This window comes from Symphalangus syndactylus, chromosome 4 (assembly GCF_028878055.3).
Source record: "Symphalangus syndactylus isolate Jambi chromosome 4, NHGRI_mSymSyn1-v2.1_pri, whole genome shotgun sequence".
In the NCBI taxonomy this organism is placed as follows: Eukaryota; Metazoa; Chordata; class Mammalia; order Primates; family Hylobatidae; genus Symphalangus; species Symphalangus syndactylus.
Window position 1 is genome coordinate 135,786,654 of NC_072426.2, and position 15,876 is coordinate 135,802,529.

Consider the following 15,876-nt stretch of genomic DNA (forward strand, 5'->3'; position numbering starts at 1 on the left):
ATTTCACTAACACTGTTTATATTAATAGTTCCTTAATTTCTGCTTCTTGTGATCATGAAATCATACAAATGTCAGAAATCGTATTTTACAGAGTATTTTATATAATGAGTTTTATTACTTAAAAAGTCAACAAATCTTAACCTTTTAAAAAATATCCTGATATGATTTGTGGATTAAGTTTTTGTTAAAGATTACTATATATTTGGCTTTAAAGTCAAATTATTCATGCGTAGAAAACTGAATGAGTCTAATAGTAGCAGCACTTTTTTAATGATTTGGGGTGTGTATGGTTTTGTTCTGCACGTATTGTTACCAAGTTCAATAAGTGTTAATAAAAATGAAAAAGAAAAATTATAGTTAATAATCTTCTGCTCACTGAATGTAATAAGCCTTTGGTGAGGGCTATGCTACATGCTGTGAGGATGACCCTCAAGTAGCTTTCAGCACAGAAAGTGAATGAAAAATAAACGTAATGCAGAGACATCAAACCACGTTTTAATAAGGATTCAAATGAGAGATTATATCTAATTGGAGAGAAAGAAAGAGTTTCAGAATTAGGGGGCAAAGAAAGACCTACAAGGATAAAAAGATTTCTTGAAATAAATGTGAAGAAAGAGATCATGTTAAATATAAGCAGGATTAATGAGAACACGGAATGCAAATGTCTTCTTAAAATGCCTACACTCATATAGTTTACCTACGCAGTCACTAAAGGGAAAAATTTTAAAAATCAGTGTTTTCAGTAACACTGGGTACACGCAAAGGGTATGTTCAGTTATCTAATCAAAGCTATATCAAAAATGACCATAGACATAAGACAGGACTTCAGTTTCTTTCATTGCCTGTAAGAAAGTGAATAAGAGACATCTTCATTTATTGGTTTAGTTTGATAATGAAGTCCTTACATTTGGAATTCCTGTTGATGCTTGAATTTCTCACACTACATTAGTACCCCCTTATTCACAAAGAATATATTCCAAGATGGGGATGCCTAAAACTGTGGATACTACAAAACCCTGTATACACTATACACACATACACGTAAGTTTAATTTATAAATTATACACAATAATATACTAACACCAGTAACTAATAAAATTGAACAATTATAAAAATATAATAAAAGTTACTTAAAATGTATATATTGTTTGTTTTTGAAATTTTTTGTTTAATATTTTAGGACCACAGTTGACCTATGTAAGTGAAACCATTAATAAGGAGAGAACTGCTGTTAAGTATTTGATAAGCAATCTGTTCCTTGCAGCAATTAGGTTGGATGGCATTGTGTTGCAATTTACTCATCTTTTATGGTATTGACTTCCTTTTCAAAACCAATATTGGAGGTATTATTGGAGATGTTATTCACTCTATTTTTGGGAAAGGAGAGGACTTCTTGGTAAAGAAGACAAAGGAAGTCAAGGTAACAAGGCAGGAGGAATGGAGAAATCATTTTAGTTCCTTTTCCACTTTGCCTCTAAAAACTCTGGATAGAAGAAAAATGTGAGAAAGCAAGTAATAAATATTAATAATAATAATAGGTGTCAGCAATTAGTTATGTGTCATCTCTCTCTCCCTCCCGTATGTTAGAAAAATAAGGAAAAATTCTCTAATAGACACAACAGTTCAATTAAGACATGGATGGCTTTGAGAGCTATGGAGGTTTAATTCTCTGAAATATGCAGACAGAGGCTCAATAACCACATGGTAAGGATGATATGGGAGGAAGTCAAGCATTAGTTAGGTGGGCTTCATGTGTATGAACTGGCCGGTCTCAGAAGACCCCAACCTCAGAAAGGTCGTCTGATTAGTTTCATGCTTTGCAGCCACTGCCTTGAATTTTTAGGACAAGAAACCTCACTTTCATTTACAGGGGAGCATAGAAATTCTGCAGCCCAGTGCTGAGTATCAGACCACTAATACAACTAGTAGACACTTAAACATCCTTTTGAGGCTGAATTCCTTTGCTACTCGGTGTTTATTTGGCAATCTAGAGTGAGAAACAACCTTTGAATAATAATTTTAAATGAGATCTTATAGGGATTAGCAGCAAGAAATATGAAAAGATAATTAAATCAATCTGTGCTTATCCAATTAATTATATTAACTAAATAGAGGAGCGTGACTTGGGCAAATAGGATAGTTCTAAATTCTTACATTAAAGACATAAATGAGATTGTTGTGGAGGAAACTAGGCAGAATAGCCAATTACTGCTATGTCATCAGTACAAATTGAAACAGCCAAACAGGCAATTAATGATTCTAATTGTAATAACAATACAGCACATTATGGCATAGGTGAAGCAATTACTTGTGCAAATGTTGGAGGCAAGGTAGGCTGTTAGCCATATACATGGCCCACCTGAAACAGTTAATGGTATTAGCTGTTGCTTTTTTATCTTATCAAAATTGGAGCTTTTAATCTACTGCTATTGGAACTTTTAATCTACTGCTAAATCAAATGTTTCAAAAATCTCATTCATGTATAATAAGGTTTCTTAAAAATTCAGTAAAATAAGTTATATTTTTCACTTGTTTTTCTCACATATCTTCAGCACAAATCTAAAGATCTCTGAAAGAGAAAACACTGACATAAATATTGTCTCGATCTTTCTCCTTAGATGTCTCAAATATTCTCCACTGTGACTGTGAGGAGTTTATTTCCCCCCACCCTTCTAAAATCCCCATTTGTAATACAGTGAAATCTGGAAAGCCCATATGGCTCAATGCAATTTTCTCATAGAAGACTCCTGCTAATAACAATTTCTATCGAGTCCCTTGGTGAAATGCAAAGCTCCTTTATCATCAGAGGTTTAGAAACATGAATCAAAAGACGGGAGCCAAGCCATTTAAGGACTAAGGAAGATTCTACACAAATACCTTGATTTTCAGCTTTGAATTTAAGCTTTTAGTTTAAATGAAGTTGCAGGTCACATTTATAGCTCAAATAAAAATAATTGAATACTTATTTGTATTTGAGATGTTACGTCTCATTAAATATGTGAAGATTAAAAAAACTCGGCTTTAAGGAAAGTGTTAATATAGTCAACACATTTTTTTTAAATGAGTAATTGTGAAATTGACTTATTGTGTTTGGGTTCTACAGAGAAACAGAACTAACAGGATCTATGTGTATGTGTGTGTGTGTATGTGTGTGTGTGTGTGTGTGTGTGTGTGAAGGGATTGATTCAGGTAATGATTGTGGAAGCTTTGTAAGGCCAAAATCTCCCTTGAAGGCAACAGGGTAGGCTGCAGGCTGGAGACCCAGGGAAGAGTCAGAGTTCAAGTCCAAAGGCAGTCTGATGGCAGAAGTCCTTCTTTCTCAGGGGAGGTCAATCTTTTTCTATTAAGGCCTTAAATTGATTGGCTAAGGCGTACCCTCCTTATGGAAGCTAAACTGCTTTACTGAAAGTTCGACAGTTTAAATACTAATCTCATCCAAAAAAATACCTTAACAGAAACATCCAGAGTAATGTTTGATCAAACATCTGGGCACTGTGGCCCAGCTAAGTTGATACACAAAATTAACTATCATACTTTCTTAGAGTTGTGGCTGGCACAAGTATTTAAATGGAATTAATATATATATATACATATATATATATTCAAAATAAGTCACAACATGCATAACAATATACATATAGCAGCAGCTAAATTTCTGCATAATTTACCTTCTTAGAGAACTAGATGGAGAAAATCAACAGTAATTTCTCAACTCAAAAAACCCTTTATATTAAAGAAAAAAGTCATGTGACTGCTCCAATTCCTTTCGTTAAATTTTCTCTGAAGAAAAAAACTGATTGTTCAGATTCTGCTTTTTCGTGCCTCGAAGTTAGTGCTTTTATTTCAAGAATAAGTGGGCTCATTTAACCAAGGAAAGAGAATGCAGAATTGAAGAAGAAAAAAATAAATAAACACATATCTCATTATACCAGAAAAAGAACAAATTATGTATCATTTAATAGAACACAGCCTGTAAAAAGTAACATTAAAGAATATTTAATGGTACACGTAATTGAACAAATATCATGCAAAATAACTTGAGTCCCAATTGATGAGCGTTGAATAAAATATTGTCTTCATCTAATGGTAAGAAATATTCTTCTCGTTAAATAGCCTAAGGAAAACATCAATGACTGCGCCTGGATTATGGAAGTGCAGTGGCCTGTATATGAGGGCCTGAGTCTTGACTCCCAATGGATAAATGCATGCAGGCTGTCTCCAGTAATTTAAATTTTTGAAAGAAACAGAAATATTATCCCCAAATACCTCGCTTAATTACCATTAAGACAGGAAAGGAGCCGTTAAATTTTGCTTCAAATACAAAATCATTTGATGTATGTTTTCTCAATCTAAACATATCTTAATTTAGGAGAATTACCTGATCACTAATAAAAAATAAAAATTCTAAGAAGAGTGTTATGGGGAGTAAAGTGAAGGTGATTTGAATAACATTTTAGAATGCTTGTGCTAAGTGTATCTAAAAACACTAAAGTTTGCAATTTGAAAGCTCTGTGTTGCTGGCAGTAGAACTAGGTCTGCAGATAGAGATTAAAACAAAAAATGTTTCCCTATTAGAAAAGAGTCTTTGATCAAATAATACAATAATCGGTTTACTAAAGCTAAGGAAATATTTCTAGATGCATCTCTATTTAAATTTCATGCAGCATAAACCATGTCCAACTGTTTTTCTCTTTAATCTAAGAAGATACGTTCCAAATCAAAATGTTGACCTGCATAAGTAAATTCATTCTAGATTTATGCTGAAGCTTGGATTTATGCTGAAGCTTGGATTTACCCATTTTGTCATATGAAAGACAAAACCTGAAGCGTGGAGAATTACACAAGAAAATGCTTAACTGTTCAGGGTCTAAGATGTGTTATTGGAAGGTGCTATTTGAGCTCTTGATTTTACTATGCTTAACTAGTTGGGAGCTGGCAGTTTACTTCACCACTTTGGGTTACTGCTTCTAATTTCTTATAAAGTTAAGGCCTTGTATAAATCATCTCCAAAGTTCTGTAATTTATAAAAGATGACAAAAATCATGAAAGATTTTTGAGGTTCAAAATGCATTTTAATTCTAAGGAAGAGGGGTGTCAAGAAACTAAAATCATTCACGTTTGCCCAGAAGTTTTGTTCTCGAGTAATTTGTGTCGAAAGAAAAGATTTATAAATATATGCACACCAATGTACTTTTACCAAAAGTGCTGTAATGTTTCATTTCTGAGAGGGACACAGGATGATGAAACAATTTGTTACTCTTTATAGCTTTTATATTAAAATAAAAATTATCAAAAAATGGTCTACATATAGATCAGGCATTTGATATGAAACTGTAAAATATGATTAAAGAGACAAATTCTGTTATGTGACATACAACTTGAATTTCTCTTTAAACATCAAACTCAGTGTTTCTGTTTACTGAAGGAAAGCCCTGAAGTTCCTCAATCAAAGTAAAACATGTAAATCAAAGTGCATGGTTTATTTTGAAGAGTTTTTGCTTGGATCTGAAAACCATCCTGCTGCTTTTTTTAATGAGAAGAGAATTGTGTGTTTTTTTCGAAATGGAGGATTTAACTCTACAGGGTTCCCTGTAGAAAATGATGTATTTTATGAACTCTGTATAATTCCATGTATGTGCTTGGCTGGAATAGGTTTAATTTCTATTATTGCTGTGTAGGAGGTAGGACTTGAAGAGTGAGAAATGAAGCAGAAGGCAGTTTATTGTGAAATTGATGCTTAGTAGTGATCCAGAGTGTAGCATGTGTGAGAATCAGTGACTTACTGACCCATAATATATTTATTGGCAGACCTTCATGCTACTTGCACAAGGAGAGAAGATGGTGATCTTACTCTATAGTAGAAGAAAATAACATTAAAGGCAAAAAAATGCCTAATTGGAATTTGGAATTCTTTGAGAATTATGTGTATATAACATTAGAAAAAGAAACATATACACACACATATACACACAAATGAATTTTGACTATCATTGCATAAATTATTTTAATTTTAGATATTTTTCTCATTTATATGCAAGGAATATGCAAGATTCCTTTTACACGTTATCCAAAAATGATACTTTTATTTATTTGTTTACTTTTTTAAAATATGATTTACACGTAATTGAATTCATAGATTTTAGGCTGTAAAGTTTGATGAATTTTGACAAATGCATATATGTATGTAACCAATACCCAAATTACTATAAAGACTGTCATTATTATCACCTCAAATTCTCTTTTGCTCTTTTCTAATTAATAATCCCCCTTGCCTAGGAAACTACTGTTCTAATTTCTATTACTGTAGCTTAGTTTTTACCTGTTCTACAACTTCATATAAATACAAACCTGGACATTGCAAAAGACACATTAAAAATATGTTTATTTCTGTTAACATCTTCATAAAGTGTTAAGTTTTTTTCCACCAAACAAATTATCAATAGTCTTGAACTTGCAGACTCTGCTTTGTTGAGTCTATTTCATTTGTGTCATTAATTTTTTCAGTCTTTTATTCTCAAAGAGTAGCCTTTGAAGACAAAGCCCAAGCTCTGTACCAATCCCCTCTAATTTAGTAGATGGGAAAACACTGTGTCTTCTCCATTGAGCAGCAGCTGAAACATCAGCTCTTCTCTTTCAACATTCTGTTTTCTCCTGCCCCTGGATTCCTGGAATTCTCATCCACACATGAATACTTCATTGCTCAGCTAAGATTTGAGGTGAGGTTATACACAGATTTTGGATTCCCATTCTATTTCTTCCTCCTTTTCAGATCTCTCTCAATTTCCAAATTGAGGACTATTGGTCCCAAACTTTTGAATCCTTCACACGGTATGATTATGGCTTTCTGCTTAAGTTCTATTTTCCCCACATGTGGACTGAGATGTGCCCTTAGGAGAAAATTATGTCGTTGCATAAATGACACAGTTTGCACTGCTCCTTTAGCAGATAAATTCATTTAGATTTCTCTTGCTGTTGTTCACTTCCTAGTGCCTTCGAATAGTTCTTTTAGAAAACTGCCCAGAGTTTATAATGATATACTTTTGAAGAATTACATCTAAAAAACTATTCTACTCATCTAGATCCAAAACTCAGGTTCTTTCCTAATTTGAAATATTTATTGCTTAGAAGTACTGTGCTAACACATCTTGTACCAAAGCCCCTATCTCATGCATTTGACTAGTCATATATATATAGATATATAATTTTGAAATGTAAAACATTTTCGAAAGAAAAAAAGGTTACTGAGAGAAAATACAAGCAAATAATTTATATTGGATTTCATGAACTATCCTGATGAGACATTTATAGGATAAGGATTTGACAGATAATAGGGGATGGAGATTAGTTTTCAAATGTACATGCAAAGGCCTATGCAGTGGAAAAATCTTATTTCAAATAAGAAACTGTGGCCTGGACAACATGGCAAAACCCCTTCTCTACAAAACATACAAAAATTAGCTGGGCGCGATGGCTTGTACCTGTAATCCCAGTTACTCTGGAGGCTGAGGCAAGAGGCTCCCTTGAGCCCAGGAGGCAGACGCTGCAGTAAGCTGAGATAATGCCACTGCACTCCAGACTGAGTGAGAGACAGAGACCTTTAAAAAAAAAAAAAAGAAAAGAGAAAGAAAACTAGGCCAGTGTGACTCGACTTGACTACAGTGAACAACAACAACAAAAATGACAAAAAAAAAATAGGCAGGGACTCACCACTTAGGATTTTGCACTAATGGTTGTAAAAATATAATTGTATACCAAATACAGTGGAAGCCTACTGAAAGTTTTAATTAAGGGACTGACATACCAACTGCAGTTGAGAGTCACATGCTTTTGTAAAATGTGGCAAATCATTGGATTATTTCAAGTGCAATTGAGAAAAGATTACAGGGAAACATGGAACTGGTAGAGAAGAAATTAACAGACTCAGATGCACTTTTTTCAAAGAACAGTGAAAAAAACGTGTTTTTAATTTTTAAAATGTTATTTTATTATTTAAAATCAATAGTAGCTCATAATATATTTGCAAAAAAAATTCTGTTCAAGCACTTATTACATTTTTTTCTGATTTTTACATATATATATATATAATTTTTTTTTTTTTTAGATGGAGTCTTGCTCTGTCGCCAGGCTGGAGTGCAGTGGCACAATCTTGGCTCACTGCAACCTCCGACTCCCTGGTTCAAGCAATTTTCCTGCCTCAGCCTCCTGAGTAGCTGGGATTACAGGCACGCACCACAATGCCCAACTAATTTTTGTATTTTTAGTAGATACAGGGTTTTTCCATGTTGGCCAGGATGGTCTTGATCTCCTGACTTCATGATCCACACACCTTGGCCTCCCAAAGTGCTAGGATTACAGGTGTGAGCCACCACACCAGGCCTCACAAATATATTTTAATTTATTAATTAAAATGACATATGACGCATTATTTCTTAAAAATTTACAGCTATCAGAATAATCTTAGAGGTCATCTAGTCTAATTTTCACTCCAAATTATAATCCCCATATACATTTTTTCTACTAGTTCTCATTGATTTTATTTTTAAAAAAATCTGGCCCATTGTATTAAAATGAGTCTATTTAAATCCGGAGAATTTCAGCTCCCTGAAATTTCTGACTTTTAATAATATAAAATCTGCCTTTTAACTTTTACTTCAACTTACTTAATTAACAAACTGCCAGTGACTAATTCTTGCTTCACATTAACGAAACATCTAAACTCCTAAATTATTAGTATATGTTTGAACAAGGTTTAGTATTCTCTTAATGTTTTTATATTCTGTTAACACGGCAACCTAGTATGGTATTCTAAATTTCTAAGCATTCTGTCACTTCTCCCTTTGCTTTGATCCTTCTTTTGATAACTTCATACAAAGTAATATCCACTTCACTCACCTGCTTCTTAGATAATTTCAGACTCTATCTAGATACTATCACTTTAGTAACATTATTAGATGACTTTACATTTCATGTTAGTATCTGTTGTGTTTAAACAGCAACATCTTTTTGTTTGTGTTTTCTGTCATGTTCTTTTTTTATTTCAATCTTAACCCAAGTGATTTTTCACTTAAATTCTTCCTTAAAATTATCTATTTCTATATATGACTATCAAGAAATATCATATTATGCCAATACCTAGTTTATTATATATGTTGATTTTGTATACCCCTATCAATGTTAATTACAATAGAGAATTCTTCAGCACTATATATGATTTAGCCATGCTTGTCAGTATTTTTTTCTTAGAATATACTTGACTCTCTATTGTTGCAGGTTAAAGCCATTTCACTTTTGCATTCTTAAATATAAATGAAGGAAAACTAGTTCCTTAAAACTTTAAGATTATAATTTGTTTTTATTTATTTATTTATTTTGAGACAGAGTCTCATTCTGTTGTCCAGGCTGGAGTGAAGTGGCATGATCTCAGCTCATTGCAACCTCCACTTCCTGGTTTCAAGTGATTCTCCTGCCTCAGTCTCACAAATAGCTGGGATTACAGGCAAGTGCCACCACGCCTGGCTAATTTTTGTATTTTTAGTAGAGATAGGTTTCTGCCATGTTGGCCAGGCTAGTCTGGAACTCCTGAACTCAGATGATTCGCCTTCCTCGGCCTCCCAAAGTGCTGGGATTACAGGCTTGAGCCACTGAGCCCGGTCTAAGATTATAATTTGTGCTATTAATTTATTGAAACTAATTTTCTTTTTCAAAGTAGTTAAATCACTTTCTAAATTGTTCAAATGTTTCCTCATTAGCCCTATTTTCTTTACAAACATGTATATGTATGTTCATGTAATATGTATGTATATGTAATATGTGGCATTTAAAAAGCAGGCACATAGCTCAGTTATTATGGTGGTTCCATGTCTATTTTTGTGTCATCTTTGATGTTTAGAGTGACTATATGACCTGATATGGACAATGAAATGTGTGGAGTAATGAAGTGCATCGTTTCTGGGTGAATGATTTAATAGCCAGTGTATTAGTCAATGTGTTCCCATCCACCACCTACAGCTAATATGGAAACTTGTACTGACATGGAGCCCTTAATGTTTAACTGTTTTTCACTGAACAAAAAATCATTTCCTTTATATTAAAGAAATTATTTACATAATTTAAAAATAAGTATGAATAAAATTTATGTAACAGAATATGGACTATTAGCACTTTTTAAAACACAATTATCAGAATGGAAGTTTGGATATGGCATTTTATGGTATTTGATAAGTGTTTTTTGGCTCTAATTGGAGTATTAAATACTAACACTGTATTAATAATTGCACTTTCGGGTCATCACGATACTACAAGAGTTTTATAGATATTGCTACTAGCCTTACCGAAATCCATTTTCTCTTTTGCCTTATTATAAAAACCTTCATATTTATAGAGTAGAAGCATAGCCAACTAAAGTATTCAGGAAACCAAGGTCCTAGAAAGCTGGCTACTTAACATTTTTGGATAATCATTTTTGTTATAATTTAGTAAATAATATTCATTTTACACTGAATAACACTCATTTATGAAAGTTTCTTAGGTGTTTCCTCACTGTATTTTTTCACATGTAATATGTAGCCATGACATGCCATCCTGAGAACAAAACACAGTCATACTTAACAACAGGAAGACATTCTGAGAATCATGTCAGCTAATTTTGTCTTGTGTGAACGTTATAGAGTATACTTACACCTGAATGGTACAATCTCCTACACACCTAGGCTACAAGGTACAGCCTATTGATCCCAGGCTACAATCCTGGACAGAATGTTATTGTACTGAATGCTGCAGGCAACTGGAACACAATGGTAAGTACTTGTGTATTTAAACATAGAAAAGGCACAGTAAAAATACAGCATAAAACAAAAAATGGTGCACCTTTTTTTATGGTATGCGACACTTACCATGAACAGAGCTTGCAGGATAGAACTTGTTCCAGGTGAGTCAGTGAGTGAGTGGTGAGTGAATGGGAAGTCCTAGGATGAGACTGTACACTAACTATAGACTTTATCAACACTGTACACTTAGGCTACACTAAATTTCTTTAAAAAGTTTCTTTTTTCACTAATAAATTAATCTTTGCTACTATAATATTTTTACTTTATAAGCATTTTAATTTTTAATGTTTTTTGCTCCTTTGTACTAACACTTAGCTTAAAAGACAAACACATTGCACAGCTGTGCAAAACTGTTTTCTTTCCTTATACCTTTATTCTATAAGCTTTCTTCTATTTTAAATTTTTTTAACTTTTTTGTCAAGAAGTAAAATACAAACACACCCATTAGCCTAGGCCTGTGCAGGGTCAGGATCCTCAATAGCACTGTCATCCACTGCCACCTCTTGTCACACTGGAAGGTTCAATTGCCCGCTTCAGGGGCAATAACATGTACGGACTTGTCATCGCTTATGACAACAATATCTCCCTCTGGAACCTCTTGAAGGACTTGCTTGAGGCTGTTCTACAGTTAACTTTCTGAAAAACTAAGTACAAGGAGTACACTCAAAAATAATGGTAAAACATATGGTAAATACATAAACCAATAACATAATTGTTTATCATCATGATTAAGTATTATGTACTGTACCTAGTTGTATTTGCTCTACTTGTATGTGACTGGCAGCACAGTAGGTTTGTTCATATCAGCTTCATCACAAGCCAGTGAGTAATGTGTCATGCTATGATCTAACAATGGCTACAACACCACAAAGCAATAGGGATTTTTCAGCTCCAATTTAATGTTATAGGACCACCATCGTATATACAAGAAGTCGGTGATTGATGTGTCATCGTGCAGCTCATGACTGTGTAAGAAAAGGTTTCTGGGTAGGACTTTTGGACAAGCTATTTAAAAGAGGTCAGGCTCAGCTGCCTTTTCTGCTTGCCTCCTCCACTTTGCTCTTCATCATTTGGCCTTTTTCTGGCTTCCCACCTGGAGGACAGATGGGATAAGCAGAAGAGGAGCAGCTAGATAACAACTGTGAGGAAAAAAAAAATCGTACGCTAAAAATGGCAGAGAAGGATGGAGACACCACCCCTGAAGGATTTTCCTTGCAATTATTATTATATGAGAAAAATAATTGCTTATGTAGTTCAATTAACAAAATTGTTGAATATCTGTTACATGAAGCTAAAAGCAATGACTGACTTACTAACTATTCTCTGAATAGTTTGGGAGAAAATTAACACTTTTAATCTATTAAATATACAATATATCTTAAAAATAAATTGCTAACATTAATAAAACAAGAACAAACCTATGCTTTCCACCTTTCCACCTCTCCACTCCCCTTTTCATTTTTCACCCTTTGCAAACAAAAGTTTAATCATAGGAAGTAGTTCCAGTTTAGAACAAAGTCCAAGATTCCATAAAAACACAAACAATATTTTAACAGATATTGAATAATTTAAATTTATCAATATGATACAAAGTTTCTAGCTAGAATGCACAGTGATAATAATTATGCTGTTGAACGAAAACCGGATTGTGATACTGATTCTCAGTTTGATTAATATATAATATTAGGCAAGTTATTTTATGTCCCTAAACCTCTGTTTCTTCATCTGTCAAATGTTAATACAATATTTGTTTATTTTAAGCTTTTATTTTAAGTTCAGGAGTACACATTCAGGTTTGTTATATAGGTAACTTGTGTTATGCGAGGGGTTTGTTGTACAGCTTAGTTCATCACCCACTCACGTATTAAGTGTAGTACCAATTAGTTACTACTTCCTTATCTCTCGCTCTTTCTACCCTCCACCCTCTGATAGATGCCAGTGTGTATGTGTGTATCTATATGGTTTCATGTATCTATATGGTCTCATCATTTAGCACCCACTTATAAGTGAGAACACGTAGCATTTGCTGTTCTGTCCCTGCATTAGTTTGCAAAGGATAATGACTTCCAGCTTCATCCATGTTCCTGCAAAGGACATGATCTGATTCTTGTTTATGGCTGCATAGTATTCCATGGTGTATATGTATGTACCACATTTTCTTTATTCTGTCTACAATTATTGGGGCATTTAGGTTGATTCCATGTCTTTGCTATTGTGAATAGTCCGGCAATGAACATTCATCTGCATGTGTCTTTATGATAGAATGATTTATATTCCTCTGGGTATATACGTAGTAGTAGAATTGCTAGGTTAAATGCTATTTCCATTTTTAGGTCTTTGAGGAATTGCCACACTGTTTTCCACAAGGGTTGAACAAGCTTACACTCCTGGCAACAGTGTATAAGCATTCCTTTTACTCCACAACCTCACCAGCATCCGTTATTTTTTGATTTTTTATTAACAGTCATTCTGACAGGTGTGAGATGGTATCACATTGTGGTTTTGATTTGCATTTCTCTAATGATCAGTGATGCTGAGCTTTTTTTCACGATTGTTGGCCGCATGTATGTCTTCTTTTGAAAAGTGTCTATTCATGTCCTTTGCCCACTTTTTAATGAGGTTTTTTGCTTTTTTCTTGCTAATACAGTATTTATGTCAGAAAGTTATTATAATGATGACCATAACTCCATAATACATGCTCAGTAACTGATGTATGTTTAATATTTTTTTCTCATGTGTCTTGAGGTATAGGTATTGTTAAAGAGAGAATCTTTGCTGTAGAATTGAGCTTCATCCTGGGCATAGAGGATTAATTTGATATTTGTGTAATTTACTCATTTTAGGGAGTTGATAATTCTTCAGAAACAAAGATTATTATTTTCCAGTGGAGGATATTAAAACTTATTTTTATTGTGACTGTGTTTTATTTGAGTCCAATGCTACAAAACAGTGGTACAAAGACATGGAGTATGTTTTCCTTAACTCTAAAGTCTAGAGTAGATATCAACATATGAATTTAGGGGAGGGAAAGACAAACTAAATATTTAGTCTATAAAAGTAGGATTCTTTACATGTATTAGGAACTGCTCTCTGTGCACACTGAAATGAGATTTAAAATGTGGAAAGAAAGCAGAAATTGCCTTTATTTTTAGATACCTGCTACCTGCAATATTGTGCAGATACAGGGAGTTTCTACCATGTCACTGAAGTGTCCAGTCTCTCGCTTAATCGATGTTTAGAGGCTATTTTATTGACAGCTGCAATCGTTTCATATTGTTGAATCAAAAATTCAGTGGTGAATTTTTAAACTTGGAAGTTCCTGTGGTAGCTTTCTGATACCTTCTTAGTGGTGCCCCAGGTGTTCCCCTCTCTGCTGGGTCAGTTTTAAAAGATTCTGGGAACCCTTCTGGGGAGACCAAAGAAGACCATACTACAAGAACTCTCTCTCTCTCTCTCTCTCTCTCTCTGACAAATTACAATGAATTCTTAAACACCAAATTACATGAGTTAATTTTTTTGTGGTTGAAATATGTAGAGTGGTTTGGTTATCGCTATTGAACCGTCATGAAGAGTACCTGCAAACCAGAAAGATATTTCAAATTCAGTTTATTTATTTTTTTAAATGTTAAGGTCTTTCTTCTTCTCCATTTTCTCTGCCCCTTCTGTTTCTAATTACTACTCCTTCAACTTCATAGTCTGCTTTAAAAATATTGTTATAACTATTTTTACATTCGTTGACACTTTAAAAAAGTTTTGCATCTCTGTCCCTACACTCCTAATTGTCACATAATGACTTTACCTGTAAAAATGACTTCATCTCTAACAAACAAACTTATCTTCACTCTAAAGTGACCCTGTCCAACATGTCCAGACACTTAGCAGGTGAAGATCGTCATGAATTTACTGGAAGTAAATTAGAAATCCAGGAAGCCTTTCATATTAAATATTGTCCTTGGTGATGAGAAGAGCCGGTTTGTATCCATGAATAATAAACAATGTTCCCTCTGACATTCTATTCTCAAAAGTTTTAAAAATGTTCCATTCAAGAAATCAGGATTTTTCTTACATATTTATGCTTACGTGCTCATTTCACTTTTGTTGGTGATGGCAGGTGTTGATCAAAAGGAAGAAAGGAAAGAAGAAAGAAAGGAATGATCAAGAAAAGAACAGAAAAAAATCTAGTGAGTAGAAAGATGGAAAAGGGTATTTTCAATTACAGAAAGAGAAATATTGAATGTGGTATAAGAATAACAAAACTGAACATGAAGAGGAGATATAGATATAGATATAGATATAGATATCTATTAGCACCCAAGATGCATCTCTCCACTGCCACCTTGTATTTGTAAAATTCCTCTTCCAAATTTTACACAGAGTAAGTCTATGCAACCAGCAGATTAAGCAGAAGTTATGCTGTGTGATTTACAAGTTAGGTTATAAACACTGAGCACGGATTGTCATTGGGCTCTTGCTTGCTTATGCTGTCATTCTCTTTCTCTTTCTTTCATCCCTCACTCTGGGTGAGGTCAGCATCCGTGTGGTGTGTATAGCCTATAAGGAGGGCCACCTAGCTGGGAACTGAAGCCTCTTTCTATCAGCTACAGGAATGGGTTTGAAAAGAGATTGCCCAGTCTCTTCAGATGACTGCAGCCACGACCGACAACTTGATGCAACTTCATGAGAGATGCTGAGCCACAACCACCCAGCTAAGTCATGTTCACATTCCTAACCCTCAGAAACTGGTAAAATAAGAAACGTTTAAATGTTTGTTGTTGTAAGCTCTGAAGTTTTGAAGTAATTTGTTACACAGCAATCGAGAGATAATACATGAATATATAAACAGATATATTGATGTGTAGGTATACATGTGTATATACATTTACAATTAACTTTGATGAATGTTGCTGACTAAAGTTAGATATAACAATTTAAAGTCAACATTGTTTTCAGTGCATTATTGGAATAGCTTGGCAAAGTCCTTAAAGTAACTCAAAATATAAACTCCTTCTGCCATCTATTGGTGACTTGAATAACTTCCCAGATTATTTTG

At 33.9% G+C, this 15,876-nt stretch overlaps 1 long non-coding RNA gene across 2 annotated transcripts; it reads left to right on the forward strand.

Moving 5' to 3' along the window:
* The first annotated feature begins 11,687 nt into the window (after positions 1–11,687).
* Positions 11,688–15,563, forward strand: LOC129480341 (uncharacterized). Of its 2 annotated transcripts, none has more exons than XR_008656999.2 (3): positions 11,688–11,795; positions 14,938–15,007; positions 15,425–15,563. It is a non-coding gene; the product is annotated as an uncharacterized lncRNA (long non-coding RNA). The 2 variants fall into 2 exon arrangements; XR_008656998.1 differs by lacking the exon at positions 11,688–11,795 and adding an exon at positions 11,834–11,967.
* The last annotated feature ends 313 nt before the right edge of the window (positions 15,564–15,876 follow it).